Genomic DNA, 12,701 nt, shown 5'->3' on the forward strand with positions numbered 1-12,701 from the left:
CACCTGTTCACATTGAACATCTCTCCTTCCCTTCTGTAGTCCAGCACCTACTGTTCCCTACCTCCCCCTGATATCCTTCATCTATTCTTTCTTACATCCATTCATGGTGTCTAGCATGCCTCTCCATTCCTACTTCCCCCTTCCCCATATGTCCAGCATCTCCCCATCCTCCCTTCAAGATATTCAGTGGCTTCCATTCCCTTCCATACCTGCTCTGTGATGGCACCAACATGTCAGCTTGCCAACACAACACTCGTTATGCCAAGAACAGGTCCTTGAGCTTCTATGCATGTTGAAGGCCTCAGGGTTCTGCCCTTCTGAATCAGGATGTTCAAAGGGGACATGACTCACCAGTCCTTAGCTTGTACAGATGCTCAAAACCCCACACTGGGTGCGATGAGTGCCATATTGACAAACTGACTGATTTGACAGTTGTGCACAGAGGACATGAAGGGAACGAAAGTCCCTGAACACCTAGGGGGGAGGATGAGATGCTGAATCTAGATCTGTTGATTGTCACAAGAGTGCCATCCTTCCAAATTGTGCAGCCCTATGCAGATACCTTGTCCACCTAGTAGGCCAACCCTACCTACATATGTTTCATTGAATACAGCAAGGCCTTTGACTACGTAAATCATGAAAAATGCTGGGTGTATTAAGAAGCATGGGTATACCAGAACCTGATAGTTCCATGCACATCCCCCTGATATTCAAAAACCATTTAATCAGCCACGAATGACCACTTAACCGGCTGTCCGGATGATATTGAGTGGGGGATAACTGGTTATCCCCCGCGAATATTCCAGGTTAGCAGCTAGGAGATAACTGGCTATATCGTGTGATATACTGGTTCTCCCTGAATATTCAGTACATAGCCGACTATTGTAAGAGTTACCCTTTATAAACTGGCTATTGAATGCTATACAGGCTAACCGCTGACCATGGGAGTTAGCCAGACTCCCCTCCTGTGGTCTCAATATCGCCCCAATGTTTACACTGATCAACAGTTCAGCAGAACAAGGAAAAAACCAAATGGTTTAAAATTGAGAAAAGTGTATGACAAGGCTGCATAACTTCCTCTTACCTGTTCAATCTATATGCAGAACAATCATCAGAAAAGCAGGACTGTATGAAGAATCTCAAAATGTGAAATTGGTGGAAGACTCATCAACAGCCTTCACTATATTGATGATACCATGTTACTGACTGAAAGTGAAGATGATCTGAACATCTGATTATCAAAATCAAGGAACAGTTTCAGAATAGGCCTGAACCTTAACATGGGTGGGAAGACTAGCCCTAATGGTTAGAGCAGTGGGCTGAGAGCCAGGAAGACTAGTTCAAATGCCACGGTGGCTTCTTGTGACCTAAGGGAAAGTCACTTAACTCTTCATTGTCTCAGTTTACAAAAATGCCTACTGTACCTGAAACTACACTGAAAAGTATGAGCCAAATATAAATTCAAACACAGAAAAAATAAGATCCTGACAACTGGTAAAATCAACAATGGCATAATGGAACAGCAAGCGGTCAAGACATCCAACAACAACATGTCATCTTTTAGTATAACAACTACAAAGGATCAAGAGAGATCTTCAAGTACTAAGATGTATCTCTGCACAAAAATATTCAACTTGTGCAAGGTATGGTATTTCAGTAATTCCAAATGCAAAAGTGGACAGTAAAGAACAAGGCAGGGTGACTGTAATATAGATAAGAAGATAAAGGGGAAAGGGAAATGGGACTTGATATACCGCCTTTCTGAGGTTTTTGCAACTACATTCAAAGCGGTTAACATATATTCATGTACTTATTTTGTACCAGGGGCAATGGAGGGTTAAGTGACTTGCCCAGAGTCACAAGGAGCTGCAGTGGGAATCGAACAGCATTGCCATAAGTCCATCAAATCCAGTATCCTGTTTCCAACAGTGGCTAATCCAGGTCACAAGTACCTGGCAAAATCCCAGAACAGTAGAAAACATTTTATTCTGCTTATCCTAGAAATAAGCAGTAGATTTTCCCAAGTCCATCTTAATAATGGCTTATGGATTTTACTTTTAGGAAATTATCCTATATATAAAAAGCACCACCAACGTTCTGAGGCTGACTCCTTGAAAGTGAAGCCTTGAAGCATTCGTGCTTCTGCTGTATCCATCTCCTGAAATGACGTCACTCCGCGTTCGTAAAGGCCAATCACTAGGAAGGGAACGCTGCAGAGTTGCCAGGCAACGGAACGCAACGTCACACGCATGAGGGTGTCGTCGTCCCTCCCTCCCTTCCAGTTCCAGGCCCCCTACCTCCAAATTTTAAAAGTCAACTTCACTTACGAAGTCGGGTTTATGGCGGCCGGCAGCAGCAGTAAACAGGCATACAGGCTCGGACCCTTCTCTCTCTCTCAGCTCTGGTCCCGCCTCATTTCCTCTTTCCTCAAGGGCGGGACCAGAGCTGAGAGAGAGAGGGGCTAAGCCTGCATGCCTTTTACGCCTGCTGCTAGCCGCCTAAACCCAACCTTCATAAGTGAAGATGACTTTTAAAATTTGGAGGTAGGGGGCCTGGAACTGGAAGGGAGGGAGGGACGACGACACCCTCATGCGTGTGACATCGCGTGCCGAGGAGTGGGGATCCTGGAACGGGGAAGGAGGGAGGGGGACCCTGAAACTCGGACAGAGGGAGGGAGGGGAGACCGTGAAACTCGGAGAGGGAGGGGGGGAACCTGAAACTCAGAGGGAGAGAGGGGGGAACCTGGTCCCCTGGAACTGGAGGGAAGGGACGACCTGGAGCTTGGAGGGAGGGAGGGGACGACCTTGGAACTCGGAGGAGGGACGACCCTGGAACTTGGAGGGAGGGAGGGAGGGGGGATGACCCTGGGACTCAGAGGGAGGGAGGGAAATGACCCTGGAGCTCGGAGGACGACCCTGGAACTCGGAAGGAGGGAGGGGGATGACCCTGGAACTCGGAGGGAGGGAGGGGACAACCCCTGGAACTCGGAGGGAGGGGGGACGATCCTGGAACTCAGAGGGAGGGAGGGGGATGACCTTGGGACTCGGAGGGAGGGAGGGGATGACCCTGGACACTCGGAGGGAGGGGGGACGATCCTGGAACTCAGAGGGAGGGAGGGGGATGACCTTGGGACTCGGGAGGAGGGGAGGGATGACCCTGGAACTCGGAAGGAGGGAGGGAGGGGGAACTCGGAGGGAGGGGATGACCCTTAAACTCGGAGGGGAGGGAGGGGATGGGACGACCTTGGAACTTGGACAGAGGGGATGACCCTGGACTCGAAGGGAGGGAGGGGGCCCATGGCACACACTCTCATTCTCACACACACACACTCTCTCACAGACACACTCGCACCCAGTCTCACTCTCTCTCTGTCACACCACACACTTGACATTCACTCTCTCACACAGTCACTTCACACACACTCTCTCAAACATACACACTCCGAGGAAACCTTGCTAGCGCCTGTTTCATTTGTGTCAGAATCGGGCCATTTTTACTAGTCCAAACATAATTTTTAAAACCCTTGCTAAGCTAACTGCTTTTACCATATTCTGTGGCAACAAATTCCAGAGTTTAATTATATGTTGAGTAAAGAAATATTTTCTCAGGTTTATTTTAAATTTATTACTTAGTAGCTTCATTGTGTGCCCCCTAGTCCTAGTATTTTTGGAAGAGTAAACAAGCAATTCATGTCTATCTGTTTCACTCCACTCAGTATTTTACAGAGCTTTATCATCAAATCTCCCCTCAGCCGTCTGTTCTCCAAGCTGAAGAGCCCTGACCGCTTTAGCTTTTCCTCATAGGAAAGTCGTCCCATCCCCTTTATCATTTTTAAACTCTTTTCTGTACCTTTCTAATTCTATATCTGAGATGAAGAACTTTATTTTGGATATCACTCTATACTTTGAAATGTTTTATTGCACTGTTTTCCACAACTTTCTTAGTTTCCTATTTTATTACACTATGGTGGGTGATTTTAGAAAGGTTAGGTGCAATTTATAATTGTCAAAAGATTAACACATGTAAATCAACACACATGTTCAGTCGTGATTTTAGAAAAGCCACTATATAATTGTATATAGCTGTAGCATGCACAGTGTGTTTTGGACATGGTATGAGTGGATCTTAAAATTATATGTATATTTCATATTTGGAAATACACATATAATTCAAAATATTTTCCCTAGTGGCATTTACACCTGCTCCGTGGATCTTGTCGGGTGATTGTGACCTGGATTGGCCACTGTCGGAGACAGGGTGCTGGGCTAGATGAACCTTTGGTCTGACCCAGTGTGGCGATGCTTATGTCTTATGTCTTAGTGAATACATGACATTTAGTGGCTCTCACCCAGTTAAGTGTGCTGAATATTAGTGGCTAGCCCAAACCAAGCAATTTAACTGGTCAGTGTACGGCTAAATCGTTTTGAATATCTGGCTGGTAGTTTTCAAAGTCCAGAACTTATATGGGCCAGTGCTGAGACTTGCGCATCTAGGTAGCAAAATCTGCGGCTTACGCCTGTGAATACTGGTACTTATATGCACAAAGTATCAAGGGATTGTGCTGCTTTTGAATGTAGGGTTTTGTTTTGGTTTCTAATAAAATGGCTTTTCCCTCTGAATGTGTCACCAATACCCACATTTCCTGTGGTCTTATACCTATTTTATAAAAGGCTTCACTTTCAGCTGCAAATTATGACTATCTTGACTTGGATTCCCTTTTCCAGTCTAGACAGCTTCCCATGTGTCAATTTTCTTTCTATTCCTCAGAGAATAAACTGCACTTCAGCTTTAACTGAACATAGGAATATGCCTACTATTTTATCTTCCTGTCCCATCTGAAATGCAGCTTATGTTAATTTATCATAGTGTTGTGATGTGCTATTTTCCAATAAATCACACCAGTAGACAACTAAGTCAGTTACCATTCAGGTTCTTTTAAAATGTTCTATTTAAATATTGCTTTTTAGGGAGAAGGCTGTTTTGTAAGGTGTGGAGGCTGGTGATTGAAGGAGTGTGATAATATGATGGAATCATTTCCTACTTGTTATGCAGTGTGGTTAATAATGTCAGTGAGGTGTGGTTTTCTGCTAATAATGCAACAGCAGATAAAGAATTGGCTGGCCCACCCAGTTTGCTTAATTGTTAATATCTGTAGTGCTCTACTTAGTAATATATCCCAGCTAACTGGCATGCAGGATTTAGTGGATCTGGAAACAGAAGACAACCAGCTTATAGTTAATTGTAAATCCATTTCCTTTACTGGAGAAAGCCTTTTGGATGACATGCATTGCTGTTTAAAAAAAAATTCTTTAGATTGCATTATCTGATTTTGTCCTGTCACAGAGTAAATTTCGGCCTGGCCTTTGCAATTGCCTCTGTGGTGTTTGTGCTGTGTGTGGCTAACATTGTCATGTTGCAACAGAATTTCTTCCTTATGCTTCCGAACTCTTCTCAATTGTACCTTCAAAGTTGGCAGGGTTGTACTGTAATTGCTTTGAGTGATCCGCCAATTGTCCTTTATGAGTTTGTCAACCTTTCTTGTGTGAGATTGTCCATTGCTTTCATAGGTTGGCCACTTCATTTTTGATGCACACAAGTCATCCCTTCCTGGTCCAAAGTCTTTACATTTTTGGCCCAGTGATGCACAGTACTCACATCAACACAGTCATCACCATGAGCCAGCAGTGGTTCCCAAACCTAGTCCTGGAGGCACTCCAGCCAGTCAGGTTTTCAGGATATCCCACAATGAATATTCATGAGGAGAGATTTGCATGCAGTGGAGCAAATACATTCAAATCTCTGTCATGAATATTCACTGTGAATATCCTGAAAACCTGACTGGCTGGGGTGCCTCCAGAACCAGATTTGGGAACCACTGCCATAAACAACTTGCATGTGGCAATTCCTGTAACAGCCATTGTTTAAATCGCACAAAAGAGTGCTCATTGCATGCTTTCATTTTACAAGCAGTAGCAAAACGGCCTCTTCACACAGACAATTCTCGCCAACAGAGGTGAAGTAAGATATTTCAAAGAACAAGTGAAAATGTAGTGCATCAGTGCTGCCATCTGCTGATGAATTATAGAGGTGGAGGCACTACTTTTCATTTAACCCTTTTAACTTGTCTGAATTTCTAGAAAGGTATGCACTAAATCTAAATCCTGTTACCATTTTAAGGTTCCAGTGGGGGGTGAGGCTTCTCTTCAGTGCAGCCTAACTGCCTTCCTGCTCTAACTGCTGAAATGGCAGCTGCAGTCATTTCTGCCTCCTCTCCCTTTTCACATCACAATCATCCCCCACGTGGCCACACCCCTTTCTCTGCTGTGCTGTTGCTTAGAGATTCAGATGTGGGTTTCATTTGACCTTTTTTTAAAGTTTACTATGAAATTGGTGACTGAACAGTATAACTTTTGAACATTATACCTTGTTTAATGGTTATGTGTATTGCTAACAAGTGGTGGGGAAGTACAGCAAACTTGTTGCCATGAGACAGTGGAACCCAGTGGTTAAACTGTAAAATCCATCCTTTGAAATCTGTTGTGACAATGAGGAAGGAAGTTACTAAACTGTGGTAAATAATCACCAACCTGCATAACTCAGGAGCATAGGTTAATGACTCCTGTGGTAAATGAATAACACAACTTGTGATCAACATAACAATATGTGTTTATTCTACTCCCCAGGATAGGAGCATTGTGCTGCTCAGGAATGGAGGTGTATAGAATGGCCAGCCACACCTTTCCTTCTCCTCTCCGAAGCAAAGAACCAATCCCTCAAGCACCTTTGAAACCCTAGTCCCCCATTTCATCCCCCTGAACCAACCCTCCCCACCCCCCTTAGGCTAAACCTCGGCCTAATTGAAACAGTCTCTGGGTAGGAAACAATCTACAGGTTCATCCTATCCCTTGTGCTCCAGTAACCCCTAGCACAGCCTCTTGTATTTTCATTGAGCCCATGTCCCAACAAAATAGAATCTGCTTAACAGGTGATCTGGCTTGTGTCCAGAGGACCTGAATAGATTATACATACATTATACAGTAAACAGATAAAACCATTAAAGTCCTTTTCTGTGTCAACTTCTTTAGCTTAGTAAAAAAATTCCTTCCTTCTTCAAATTGCCAGAGTCCACCAAACACTATGTTGCAGATGTCATCAAGAAATGCTACACACTTCTCGTGCAATTTGATTCTTTCTCATTTCAGTAGAAGAGAGATATGGTAGCCGTATTATTCCACTTCCAAAGGTAATCAATAGAAATAGAATAAAAGAAAACATAGAAAAGAAACCAGAACACTGTACCAATGATTTTATGGTGAGAATACTAAAAGGGAACTTTAAAACAATACAGGAACGTAAGACCTTTGAAGTATGAATGATTAAACATTCTGACACTCGCCAGAAGGAAACAAATATCTGGGTTTTCTAGCCCATTATAAACCACTAGTGTGAAATGCCCGTTTCAGAGAGGAATGAACGGGTGCTAGCACCACTTCCCCCCCCCCCCCCCCCCCCCCCCGATGTCTGCGAGTGTGTGTGAATGACTGTGTGACACATAGAGAGTGAATGTGATACAGTGTGAGACATAGTGTGAGAGTGAGAGAGGAAGACACTGTGAGAGTGTGTGTGTGTGTGACAGAGATACCTGTCCCCTCAGGACCCCCTCCCCCTCTCAGGTCTCAGGACCCCCTCCCCCTCTGCATTCCCCTCCCCTCCCTTGTGGTCTCAGGACCCCCTGCCTCTCCCCACCCCCCCCCCCCCCTCTGCGTGGTTGGCAGCACCGTGTGTGTGTGTGTGTGTGTGTGTGTGTGAGAGAGAGAGAGAGAGATTGAGTCTAGATGTGAGTGTGTCTGTAAAAGTGAATGTGTGTGTGTTGTTATCTCTACCCTGCCCCCTCCATCCGCCCAGCTATTCTCCTGTCTCCCCTGCGTCCCCTCCAGCTACCCAGCGATTCTCCTCTATCCCCTGCCCTCCCTTTTGCCATCCATCGAAAGAGTGTTGTTGGCTTCTGAAGTGGCAAGGCTGTCTGAGCCTGCACTTATTTTTAACTGGGCAGCAGCAGCAGTCTGGAAAATAGGGGATACAGAAGAGGTCAGTTGTCAAGAAAAGCATCAAGTAACTCCCATTTCTCTGTACACCAGTTTTACGATTTCTACTTGCAAGGGCTATTTAATGCTAGTTCTCCGGGGAAGGGAGAGAATAAGCTGAGAGAGGCAGAGATGCAAGTCCCTGGTGTTGCTTTAAATGTAAAGGGAGGGAGGGAGCGGTTGACCTTCCCTGCACTCATTTTCTCTGACACAGCCATGCTCTGACGATACAGCGGGGGGAGGGGAGCAACCCGGGCAGCAGAGTCAGCAGGAGAGGAGCGTGTTTCCCTACTCCTTAGTCCTGCCTGTGATTCGTGAAACCGGATATCTACACCACCACGCAAAACAGAAGTGAGGCTTCATTAGAACGTTGGTGGTGCCTTTTATATATATAGATAGAAATTCTACTGCCTTGTCACTCTCATTACCATGCATATCTCCCTGTCCCTCCCTGTCTCTCACCTAACCCACCCCATCCTCACCCTGTTAGACTGTCACTGAAATGCTTTGATGTTTCACTTATATATACTGTCATCTATCAACATTTGCTTATTTCTGATCTGATGAAGAAGGGCTATCTTCGAAAGCTAATCAAGAAATGTATTGTTAGTCCAATAAAAAAGTTATTATCTTATTTTCTCTGTTTTATTTTATTTTATTCTATTTCTATTGATTATCATTTCAGTTTCATACTCTGCAACAGGATATGCAGTCTCACTGGATGTGCTCTGGAGTTATATCATTTTGGTTTGCAAACCACTGTATTGCCAGTCAGAATACTGTGTTATCAGCAGAAAAGTTTAGTAAGGTTTCCAGTGCTTTTATACTGAAGTCAACAGAATGTGGTGCTCAAACATTTTCTGGCTATTTCTGAATTGCAAAACACGTTCTTCAGAAAAGCACAAGTGCAGTTTGTTGACTAATAATTGTTGCCTCTTATGATGCATATTAGGGTGGAAAGCAAGTAACCAGCTGAGATATTGCATCTTCCATGCTGCTACACGGTTTTACAAAGAGTCTGTTAATTTTGTACAGATTATTTATGCTTATCTGAGTAGGTGTGAGTTTGTGAATCACCACCATCTTTATTTACTACACAGATCTAGGTGCCAGGTCTTAGCTTCCTCAGTATTTTGGCCCTTCCAAAAGCATGGAAATGTTATCCCTATTTCCTCAGTAAAGTGACACTTATTTTTTTACATTTTATTCTGTTCTCCAGGGAGTCACAGATTGATTGATTAATATATCCTTCACATTTATTAACTACCTATTAAATATTACTCTGAGCGGTATCTTCTCGAGTAAAAAAAGAAAACTGCCTTAAACAAAAACTAACTATGGACTCCTTTTACAAAGCTGTGCTAGTGATTCTAGCACTGCAAATGCAACAAATCCCATTCAATTCCTGGGCTTTGTTGTATTTAGCATGTGGGAATCACTATCATAACTTTGTAAAAGGAGACCTATGTGTATTAGTGAAAAGGGACAGGATATGTAAGAAGTAGGACAGTGGAACATCTTTTTCATTGGAGGGGCAAAACAAACCAATTTCTGGCCCCCCTCAGGAAGTACGTTTTCACAGAGAGGGTGATAGATACTTGGAATGCCCTCCCGTGGGATGTGGTGGAGATGAAAACAGTAACGGAATTGAAAATAGCATGGGATAAAGAAATACTGTTTAGAAGGCATAGAACCAAAGAAGCTTAGTGGTGATTAGATGGCAAAACCAGTAATTGGGAAGCAAAGCCAGTACTGGACAGACTTCTACGGTCTGTGCCCTGATCATGGCTGGACGGATTCAGCTTCAGTAGTGTTAGAAATAGCCCCCAGATAACCTGAGAACTTACAAAATCAAATTGGTGAATCAAGTCTTAATTAATTTATTGTAAAAAAAAAAACACACTCTTGCAAGAACGGGTGTCTCTGAAAGCAAGCAGGCACACCCTTCCTTAATTTTTTCAGTTTTTATATATTCTTTCTTTCTGGTTACATTAGGTGCCTGCCCTAAGTCTCATTGGATATTGATCACATTTACCCCCTATTACATCAGTGCTGGTTATCATATGACAGTCCCTTCTGAAAATTTTCCATAGACAGATCCTCTATTCATTGTTAGTTCTGCTTGGTTTACATTTTCTTATCTTCAAACCTTCGTGTGAAAACTCTGCATTAGTAGTTTCATACATGGTATGCTTCACCTTCCCCCCAACCCTCTTTTCTTCTGTTCCCTTTTGTTAGAAATACCTTCACAGTTTTATGGTCTCATGCCTGGCTAAATTTTTATTTCAGCTCTAAGGCCTGTCCTTGAAACTTTCATACATCTCTCTCAGCAGTTTGGGCTTCTTTCTCCCCCTTCTCTCTCCTCCTGTCTCAGCAGTTCTTATCAATTTGCACACGTCTGTTTAAACTAACACAGTTTCTTTGTTAGTAATTTAGAAAGCTATAATGTGGTGATCTCTGTTAGAAATGGGCCTACACATATATAGTTATACCCTTACCCCTAAAGAGTTCCTTTCTACCAGGGCATAAGCTGTATATTCTATCTTCGCAATTATGTTAAGTGAAAAAGCAATATATTTACACATTTCTCACAAGTAGCTGGAGAACAAGGCCAGTGCTGGGCAGACTTCTACAGTCTGTACCCTGATCATGGCTGGACAGATTTGGATGGGCTGGAGTGGGGCTTTGATGACAGCTTTAGAAGTTGGAGAACAAGGCCAGTGCCAGGCAGAATGTCTCATCTGTGCCCTGAAAAATGGCAAGGACAAATCAAGATCAAGTATACATTTGTCGTATCAACATCATACCTTATGCTATGAAGGTTTATATTGCTAGCAGACTGGATAGATAGTGCATGTCCTTTATCTGCCATCATCTACAATGTTTACTATGGGGCTGATTTTCAAAACAGACTTACAAAGTTCCATAGGTTACTTATCAGGCTCATTTCGAAAGAGAAGGGCCTCCCAAAAGCGACACAAAAGGCACATTGGGCATCCCCTGTGAAAGAAGGTCATCCAAACCCCCTCTCGCCAACAATTTTCAACCTACTGATGACTCCCTTGGCAAAACTTCTATCAATTCACAACCTAACCCTTACATACAGTGGTGGAAATAAGATTTGATCCTTGCTGATTTTGTAAGTTTGCCCACTGACAAAGACATGAGCAGCCCATAATTGAAGGTAGGTTATTAGTAACAGTGAGAGATGCACATCACAAATTAATCCGGAAAATCACATTGTGGAAAGTATATGAATTTATTTGCATTCTGCAGAGGGAAATAAGTATTTAATCCCGCTGGCAAACAAGGCCTAATACTTGGTGGCAAAACCCTTGTTGGCAAGCACAGCGGTCAGACGTCTTCTGTAGTTGATGATGAGGTTTGCACACATGTCAGGAGGATTTTGGTCCACTCCTCTTTGCAGATCATCTCTAAATCATTAAGAGTTCTGGGCTGTCGCTTGGCAACTCGCAGCTTCAGCTCCCTCCATAAGTTTTCAATGGATTAAGGTCTGGGTGACTGGCTAGGCCACTCCATGACCCTAATGTGCTTCTTCCTGAGCCACTCCTTTGTTGCCTTGGCTGTATGTTTGGGTCATTGTCGTGCTGGAGACCCAGCCACGACCCATTTTTAAGGCCCTGGCGGAGGGAAGGAGGTTGTCACTCAGAATTGTACGGTACATGGCCCCATCCATTCTCCATTGATGCGGTGAAGAGGTCCTGTGCCCTTAGCAGAGAAACACCCCCCAAAACATAACATTTCCACCTCCATGCTTGACAGTGGGGACGGTGTTCTTTGGGTCATAGGCAGCATTTCTCTTCCTCCAAACACGGCGAGTTGAGTTCATGCCAAAGAGCTCAATTTTTGTCTCATCTGACCAACAGCACCTTCTCCCAATCACTCTCGGCATCATCCAGGTGTTCACTGGCAAACTTCAGACGGGCCGTCACATGTGCCTTCGGAGCAGGGGGACCTTGCGGGCACTGCAGGATTGCAATCCGTTATGTCGTAATGTGTTACCAATGGTTTTCGTGGTGACAGTGGTCCCAGCTGCCTTGAGATCATTGACAAGTTCCCCCCTTGTAGTTGTAGGCTGATTTCTAACCTTCCTCATGATCAAGGATACCCCACGAGGTGAGATTTGCGTGGAGCCCCAGATCTTTGTCGATTGACAGTCATTTTGTACTTCTTCCATTTTCTTACTATGGCACCAACAGTTGTCTCCTTCTCGCCCAGCGTCTTACTGATGGTTTGTAGCCCTTCCAGCCTTGTGCAGGTGTATGATCTTGTCCCTGACATCCTTAGACAGCTCCTTGCTCTTGGCCATTTTGTAGAGGTTAGAGTCTGGCTGATTCACTGAGTCTGTGGACAGGTGTCTTTCATACAGGTGACCATTGCCGACAGCTGTCTGTCATGCAGGTAACGAGTTGATTTGGAGCATCTACCTGGTCTGTAGGGGCCAGATCTCTTACTGGTTGGTGGGGGATCAAATACTTATTTCCCTCTGCAGAATGCAAATAAATTCTATACTTTCCACAATGTGATTTCCGGATTTAATTTGTGATGTGCTATCTCTCACTGTTACCAATAACCTACCCTTCAATTATGGGCTGC

Source organism: Microcaecilia unicolor, chromosome 2, assembly GCF_901765095.1.
Source record: "Microcaecilia unicolor chromosome 2, aMicUni1.1, whole genome shotgun sequence".
NCBI lineage: Eukaryota > Metazoa > Chordata > Amphibia > Gymnophiona > Siphonopidae > Microcaecilia > Microcaecilia unicolor.